Consider the following 8,043-nt stretch of genomic DNA (forward strand, 5'->3'; position numbering starts at 1 on the left):
ACTCTAATAAGTCTTACAGGATACTCATATTCTGTCTACTGTGGGCTCCATGGGAATTTTGGGTTTAAATCCTGGTTTGACAAGCTGCCTCTTATAAGCAGGTATAGATGTAAGTGTGAATCAATTTTTATAAAGATGGTATAATAAAGTCTGTAGGAGACTCATATTCTCTAACTTGGACTCCACAGGAATTTTGGGTTAATATCCTGACATGACAAATTAGAAAGGAACAAAATACCCATGGAAGGAGTTACAGAGATAAAGTTCAGAGCAGAGACTGAAGGAATGACCATCCAGAGACTGCCCCACCTGGAGATCCATCCCATAAACAACCACCAAACCCCAGACACTATTACAGATGCCAACAAGAGCTTGCTGACAGGAGCCTGATATAGCTGTCTCCTGAGAGGCTCTGCCAGTGCCTGACAAATACAGAAGTGGATGCTCAGTCATCCAATGGATGGATCCTCAATGAAGGAGCTACAGAAAGTACCCAAGGAGCTGAAGGGGTTTGCAGCCCCATAGGAGTAACAACAATATTGTATTGGCTAGTTTTGTGTCAGCTTGACACAGCTGGAGTTATCAGAGAGAAAGGAGCTTCAGTTGAGGAAATGCCTCCATGAGATCTAACTGTAAGGCATTTTCTCAATTAGTGATCAAGGGGGAAAGACCCCTTGTGGGTGGGACCATCTCTGGGCTGGTAGTCTTTGTTCTATAAGAGAGCAGGCTGAGCAAGCCAGGTGAGACAAGCCAGTAAAGAACATCCCTCCATAGCCTCTGTATCAGCCTCTGCTTTCTGACCTGCTTGAGTTCCAGTCCTGACATCCTTGGTGATGAACAGCAGTATGGAAGTTGTGATGGTTGGTATATCCTTGGACCAATTAAATGTTGTTTTTTTATAAGACTTGCCTTGGTCATGGTGTCTGTTCACAGCAGTAAAACCCTAACTAAGACAGAAGTTGAGGACCAGTGAGTGGCACCATCTGAAGGTGTGGCCTTGTTGGAATAGGTGTGACCTGGTTGGAATGGGTGTGTCACTGTGGGTGTGGGTATAAGATCCTTACCATAGTTGCCTGGGAGTCAGTCTTCCACTAGCAGCCTTTGGATGAAGACATAGAACTCTCAGTTCCTCCTGTGCCATGCCTGCCTGGATGCTGTCCTGCTCCCACCTTGATGATAATGGACTGAACCTGTGAACCTGTAAGCCAGCCCCAATTAAATGTTGTTTTTATAAGACTTGCCTTGGTCATGGTGTCTGTTCACAGCAGTAAAACCCTAACTAAAACAGAAGTGTAAGCCAAATAAACCCTTTCCTCTCCAACTTACTTCTTGGTCATGATGTTTGTGCAGGAATAGAAACCCTGACTAAGACAAATATGAACTAATAAGTACCCTCAGAGATTCCTGGGTCTAAACCACCAATTAAAGAAAACACATGGTGGGACTCATGACTTCAAGCTGCATATGTAGCTGAGGATGGCCTAGTTGAGCATCAGTGGGTGGAGATGCCCTTGGTCCTGTAAAGGTTCTATGCCCCAGTATAGGGGAATGCCAGGGCCAGGAAGTTGGGAGTGGGTGGGTTGGTGAACAGGGGAAGTGGGGAGGGGATTGGGGATTTTTGGAGGGAAAACTAGGAAAGGGGATACCATTTGAAATTTAAGTAAAGAAAATATATAAAAAAGAGAAAGGCCTAAATAGGCTAAAATGTGTGTGATTTTGAGTATTTTGGTTGTTATTGTTTCTCTGGGACAGAGGGCAAGCTACAGGTATTCCTGGTTACCAGTTGAAGGTTATGCTGATTTGAGGAAAAGGTTTTGCCTTTGTGTTTTTGGAAAAGGTAATTAAAATATTTACACCTTCCAGAGTTATAGGGATCAGATTTGATAGATGGAGACCCCCCAAGAACTAGATTCCAGAGAATCAAACAAACAGGTTTTCTTGATGACACCAAAATTTTGTTTTGAGATTTATATATTACAGAATAAACAGCTGTGGTGAATTTCATTGTCAGGCAGGATGAACTGACCTGCCTGAACTCCTGATGTCTTGGTTTTTCATCTGGATCTGGTCAGGGCACAGACATCAGAGACTAATACAATCATTGGTGTAGCCTTCTTAAGGCCAACCAACTCCCCCATATTACCCTTCCCCCTCCCTTCAAAATATCTCAATGCCCATATTCAGCTTGAAGAAGTTATGAAGAGTCGTCATCCCAGTTCCCTAGGTTTTGGGATCTGGGGTGGTTATTATAGGTTGTCTTTGATACTAAAAGTTTGAACTATAGGGCTTAGACTCAGTCTTTCTATTGCTGTTATTATAAACAGATCTGAGATGTTTAAGCCTGTGAGTTTGGAGCCAAATAGGAAATTCATGGCTCTGAGTTTATTGTTAGGGTGTTTTCAGTTATTTTAATCAAAATGGCTGAGAGAAAGTAACAGAGAACAGTCCAGATTACTTCACATAGATACTTGGTTTTCAAAAACATCAGAAGTCCACAGAGTGTGACCTTTAATGTTAGTTATTCACTTGTTGTTAAGATTAGTCTGCTCCTGACAGCTTTCCCTGTCTTGGATTCAAAGAAGAAACTGAGCATCTTTGAATCACTCCAGTTGTGGTGAAACAGCCACTAGGCAAGAATTGCCTCATTTCATCTACGGACATAATACTGTCCAAAGAAAGGACCCAATTACACATTAGGACAGCTTGATTCTGCTGAGACAGAGTAGGCTATTCCTTAATATTTCTGTTTCTCTAAGTCTGTCAGATGACCCATACTAATGCTCCAACCTGTTGAAGTAAAGGGCTGTCCAAGTGATCAGTGGTCTGTATAAATTGTCTAAGTTTTGGAAGCTGTGTTAGGCTTCCTATATATTTTCAGATAGTATCAGTGGGGATTTCTGATGGGGTTGAAAAACTACATGGTCTCCTAGCCAACCAAGGCTTTTTGCTTTGAGAAGAACAGATTTGAGAGGTGGTTTTTCAGATACCATTCAATTTAAAGCCAAGACATAGCCAGGTGTAGAATTATAAGTCTTTTAAGCAAGGATAGATGACAGAAATTCTATTTAATTAACAAAGATGATGGACTGGGTGTTATGTCTCTTGTACTTTATAAATTACAAAGTAGTTATAGTTCAATTATATCTGAGATAAAATAGTATTTTAATTGGACAGAAAAGGGGGAAGTGTTGTGGACAGCCCTGGAGCTAATTATATTTGTTGTTAATTTCGTTCTCCTGTGAGGGGTTGCAAACAAGGAATGAGTCAGTACTCAGGTGATTTCCTGTAAACCTTCCCACCTTAATTTGTAAAATAAAGGACAGCTGATGATTGGGCAGAAAAAGGGAAGGTGGAGCAGAAGGTGAGAGGGAGAGAGGAAGGACAAAATGGAAAAAGGAGAGGATGTAGAAGAGAAGGAAGAAGAAAAGCAGAAACACATGGCCTGGAGAAACCACAAGTTATAAGGGGTCTCATAGATGTGAAAGATGGTAGTGTAGTGGTAGATCTGCCCAATCTAGGAGCAAAACATGTATTGAGTTGTGTTTTCATTGCTGGGTTCATATTGTTTTCATATTTGGGTTGGAGATTTACAGATATATAGCTGTCTCCAGATTGCTGTGCTTCTCACTTCTAGACAAAACCATTAAACACTGATCTATTTTTCCAATTGTCTCATAGAGACAAGAGAAGATTTGGAAAAAGTGAGTCCCTGATCATTTGTAACCTTCAGTTCTGTTTTCATTCAGACCATTTTGACAAATGTTCCATAGTCAAGGAGTTTCATGACATCAGTTGAGTGTCTACAATTTATCTGACTTTTGATGCCTTCATACTGCAGAAGAGCTCAATCTCACAAATAGTCCTACTTCAAATAGCAATTGCTTGTTGCCATTTAGACTTGCCCGTCCATCTATGTATATATCCTCCGAACCCCTCATGCTGGGTAAGTTGTTGCATACCTCACGGAACTCAGGGAAGTTTACTTACCATTACTCATTTATCTTAAGGGATTGAAGTGAGGTACAATTCAGTGAAGTCACATATGTGTTAAGATGTTTTGGAAGGCACCTGGCTTTCATTCCCACCCTAGGTCACATGCTAAGTACCATATTCACTTAGTACCCTGGAGGATTTCTGAACCTCATAGTTGGAGGACATTCCATTACATTCATGGTTAATCGGGCACTAATGATTGCTGTTATCTGAATGTACCTCTCCCATTCATGTTGAAATTGTGATCAGAAGTGTAAGTGTAATAAGTAAGACTTTAAAGAAGTGGTTAGATTCGTTGGATCAATATTTCAGAAGCTACTGAGGCAAATTAAGTTTATTTCACAAGTAAAAAGAACATGAATGGGTTATGGGGACAGAAGAGTAAATATGCACCCTTTAAATATTGATGTTGAAACTGCATGGGAAATACTTATGTAAGGTAGAAGGTAGACTGTTGTAAGCACTCCACCCTTATAGACTAGATGTGATTATGGTTTGGTGAATAGGATTCTTTGATAAGTGTTCAACTCACTTTTCCCTTTTACCACATGAGTAAACATCAAGAAACTACTTATCAGACAATATATATCAATGTCTTAAACTTGGACTTATCCTCCAGAGTTTTTAGAAAATAATTTTTGTTCAATAACAGTCAAGTCTCAGAAATTTTGTTACAGTTGTACAAAAATGGACTAAAAATGATTACTGAGCTGGGGGTTGTAATAATTGCTCAATGTACTTTGGAAACATGTCTAGGTTACATACCCAATACTACAAATATGGAAAATATTGTCACCTACTTAGTCTGAAGAACAGAAGGCACAAGGGTCTAACCCACTAACCATATCTTGGTGGTTTTGGCATCTAGCCAACTTCTGGAAGTTAACTACACCACCACCAGTACCACCACTCCTTTATTAGCATATGAAATGATTGAATCAGTATTCTAGACTCTAGTGTTCTAGGATGTTCTTGTATAAGGACTAAATCAAATGCAACAAAAGATCCTCTTACATCCTTGTCACTCAGTAAAGTATGAGGGCTTTGGGGACTGTACATGAAGTCTCAATATGTATTTCTTGTCATATCACTATATTTGGCCATGCTTTGGGAATCCATCAAGTACTTCTATGTCACTTCAGAGAAGGAATGAAACCTTGGGTCTCTCTTTATATCTGGCTGTACACTCAACACTTGTTTAGTGACAGACAAAGGAATTCAAAGAGCTTCATGAGTGTAGAGATGAAATAAAGCACTGTCCACTTGTTAACTATGAGTTTAATTCAATAGACCCATGATGTGTAGAGCTATCTACCACACTTCAAAAGTTGTCAAATACATGAACTATAAGGTCCTTTTTATAAGGCCATTGGCTTGGGCAGGGGATGGAATGAACTGGTAGAAAACTAAAACTCATACAGAACAGACAGTACAATCTGCTTTATTTTCATTAGATTCAGCACTAGGTGACAAAAACTCATTACATTATGACAATTGACTATTAAACAATTAATTATACACAGGCATTGATTTTTGCTTCACTTGTATTCCTTTTCTATTAATGTAAACTACTTAATTTCTTAATGAAAGTCTCTAGTATATATAACATAACAATAAATTCCCCCTTGAAACCTCCACTCATCCACTGAAAATTTTATCCTGAATTGCTACTGTCTAAAATTATTTCTAAGTTTCCATTTATTTACCAAAAGAATAGAAAACCCACATTGTAAAACTTGTGTTTCTTAGAAGCAATTTCCATTCCCTTCTTCTCATCATGGAAAACCATTCTTGAGTTCTTTATAAGCTTGTCATTCCATCACACAGCTGCTGCTCTGTTTTCCTAAGTGATGGTCATCAGTAGTGGACAGTCAAATTCTAGGGTATGCTTTCAGCGAACAAATGGTGTAGTGAGATGTTGCAACATAATAAAATGTTCAGAGACTATGCAGACTGGAAAGTTCTTCATATAAGTTTTGGGACAATGACAGAGGAGGGACAGAAACAGACCAGGCTCCTGCAGGTGGAAGAGAAGCCAAAGTGAGGACAAATGCTGAGGTCGGAAGCAGTATGCTAAGATGATTTACTTCCTGTCAGCAATAACAAATAGCAAACCCAAACATTTTATAATAATATGACCTGTCTTCTCTTCTGTTTCTTCAGTTGACAAGTCTGGCATGTGAGACTGTTTTGGATGAAATCACAGTGAGACCATTATTTGCTATGATGCTCAGCTTCATAGAGGTCCTTCTTTTGTTCTTTTCAATGAGATAAGTCATACTCATTTATGGCTCCTAGAAAAGTTGACTCAGAAATGTTAGAGATAAAACAATGATAAGTAGGCCAATGAAGAAATGATTCCAGGTAGCCTGAAACCCAGCAGACAATGTAGCTGTTGCCTAACAAACACAGAAATCTACATTGTATGCCAGGTTCATGCCCCAGACCTGGATGTTCAGCCTGCAAATTATCCATACAGATTAACATGTCAAAGTTGGTATGTGTCTTATTTACCATAAGAAAAGAAAATGGAAGTCACAATTCCTGTGACTTACCAATAGGTGAAATTTCCTCAAATAATTCGATTGGTGGTCATTCATCATGCTATTTTTAAAATGACTATTAAAGGACAAGAGATGTATGGAAGTACAGATAGGGACATGATAGATATCATTTAGGAAGATGATACATAGACAGCTGGATAGAAAATGATATCTTCATGGGGGAAAGAGGAAGACAAGAAGTAAAACCAATCAATGGCTCAAATATTCTCTGTAATGTTAATTGACTTCATCCTTCATCAAACTCTGGATGACTTCCAAAACTGAATGAATGAATAATGGAAAATTAGATGATCTGAAAACTGTGTGTGCCTATGTGTGCATGTGTGTGTTGCTCTACAGAAAGCTATCGTTTCAATAACCTTGTTATGGGTACCATAACTGAAGCTAGATGATGCCACCAGAGACCCAGTAGCCAGATGTAGCTGCTGATTACCAAAGACAGGATCTACACTGGCTACTGAGCCACTGAGGGCACCCTAATCCTTCTGAGAGTTAGACAATTTGTAGCCTTCTGAAGAGAGATTCTGGAAGGGAAAAAAAAAGATGTCAATTACAGAAATTAATGAAACAATACAAGAGTTTTCAATTGCATATTTTTCTTGTGCTCTGAATATATATAAACCTTAACTACCTTTAGATTCACTTCCTAAATTTCTAAAACACAGACAATTATTTATTAGGTATTTTCTTCATTTACATTTCAAATGCTATCCCCAAAGCCCCCTATACCCTCTCCCCGCCCTGCTCCCCAACCCACCCACTCCCACTTCCTGGCCCTGGCATTCCCCTGTACTGGGGCATATGATCTTTGCTATACCAAGGGCCTCTCCTCCCATTGATGGCCAAGTAGGCCATCCTGTGCTACATATGCAACTAGAGACACAGCTCTTGGGGGTGGGGGGTACTGGTTAGTTCATATCATTGTTCCTCCTATAGAGTTGCTGACCCCTTTAGATCCTTGGGTATTTTCTCTAGCTCCTTCATTAGGGGCCCTGTGTTCCATCCAATAGATGACAACACAAACAATTATTAAAAGGTAGCATTTATGGAACTATTCTAAGTAGTACTTCATTAGTTTGTCTGTTCTAAGCTGTCCCTCTACAAAACAATACAGGTCTAAGTCACTAGCTAGGTAAGCTCCTTGTTGATCAAGTCATTAATTTTTCCTAGAAATACTTAAAAATACTCACTGAGACACTTTTCTGAATCTTTTCCCAGGCCCCTGACATTTGGGACTGAGAATCAGATTACAAAAAGGGTAGAGAAAAATAAGAAATTAATCCAGCAGAAACGAGTCATTCCATAACATAATAAATAGTTGAGAGTAATTGTACTGTTTTGAAGGTAGTTGAGAAATGTGTGTCTGAAGGCTTGATATTCATGCAGTGTGCAAGAAGCATGCATACACATATCTGGGGGAGAGAAAGGACCCTAGGGGGTTGAACGAGGCAACTGTCCAAAACCAAAGCAGGAAAATGTCTGATTT

The 8,043-nt window shown here is 39.4% G+C and overlaps 2 non-coding genes across 2 annotated transcripts; both read right to left on the bottom strand.

Annotated features, from left to right (window-relative positions):
* Nucleotides 1–6,351: 6,351 nt before the first annotated feature.
* On the bottom strand, nucleotides 6,352–6,446 carry Mir221 (microRNA 221). Its single transcript, NR_029806.1, has one exon. It is a non-coding gene; the product is annotated as a microRNA 221 (primary transcript).
* A 504-nt stretch (nucleotides 6,447–6,950) lies between these two features.
* On the bottom strand, nucleotides 6,951–7,029 carry Mir222 (microRNA 222). Its single transcript, NR_029807.1, has one exon. It is a non-coding gene; the product is annotated as a microRNA 222 (primary transcript).
* Between the last annotated feature and the right edge of the window lie 1,014 nt (nucleotides 7,030–8,043).

The sequence above is a fragment of the Mus musculus genome, chromosome X (genome assembly GCF_000001635.26).
Source record: "Mus musculus strain C57BL/6J chromosome X, GRCm38.p6 C57BL/6J".
Lineage (NCBI taxonomy): Eukaryota > Metazoa > Chordata > Mammalia > Rodentia > Muridae > Mus > Mus musculus.